Here is an 832-nt window from a genome sequence, read left to right as displayed (position 1 = left end):
ACATGATATGTGTCTCTATGAACTGTTTGCGTGATGCTAGAATACTCCCGTGGCAGCAAGAACCTCGGCAGAACGTGTATGGGACCAGTTCGGACGTCAAATCCGTCCCTGTGCCGATATCCAGAATATCTAGGACTGTTACAACATTGTGAGCCAGCTTGTCACAGAAGAAGATACGACGGTTGTGTGCCACCTTTCCCAACGGAATCAGTGCATGCATCCAGATCAGAGAGGGTGCAACGACACACTGATAAGTGCGTTAATCCTTTCGAACTCTTTGGAAATCTGTCTCGATTTTATAATCACTGCACTAACATCGGGCAACGGCCTTGCCGCAGTGGATACACCGGTTCCCGTGAGATCACCGAAGTTAAGCGCTGTCGGTCGAGGCTGGCACTTGGATGGGTGACCATCCAGCCGCCATGCGCTGTTGCCATTTTTCGGCGGGGTGCACTCAGCCTCGTGATGCCAAATGAGGAGCTACTCGACGGAATAGTAGCGGCTCCAGTCAAAGAAAACCACCATAACGGCAAGGAGAGCGGCGTGCTGACCACATGCCCCTCCTATCCGCATCCTCAACTGAGGATGACACGGCGGTCGGATGGTCCCGATGGGCCACTTGTGGCCTGAAGACGGAGTGCAGTAACATCACCTCCCTTTCTGCTTGCATCTTTTTTTTTTCTTTGGCCAGGCAGTGTATACTAATATGGCCCAAGCACCCTCCTCCCCCATAATCGAAAAAAAACAGACGTGATTATTTTGAATGACCTTACCAAACCTCGCGTGAAATTCCCATCGCACAGCTGTTCAAACGTGTGGTGCTTTAATTGGC

At 51.1% G+C, this 832-nt stretch overlaps 1 pseudogene; it reads left to right on the top strand.

Moving 5' to 3' along the window:
- Positions 1-319: 319 nt before the first annotated feature.
- On the top strand, positions 320-436 carry LOC126458937 (5S ribosomal RNA; annotated as a pseudogene).
- The last annotated feature ends 396 nt before the right edge of the window (positions 437-832 follow it).

The sequence above is a fragment of the Schistocerca serialis genome, chromosome 2 (assembly GCF_023864345.2).
Source record: "Schistocerca serialis cubense isolate TAMUIC-IGC-003099 chromosome 2, iqSchSeri2.2, whole genome shotgun sequence".
NCBI lineage: Eukaryota > Metazoa > Arthropoda > Insecta > Orthoptera > Acrididae > Schistocerca > Schistocerca serialis.
Note: the sequence above shows the minus strand (reverse complement) of the source record. Positions and strands in the feature narration are given on the sequence as shown.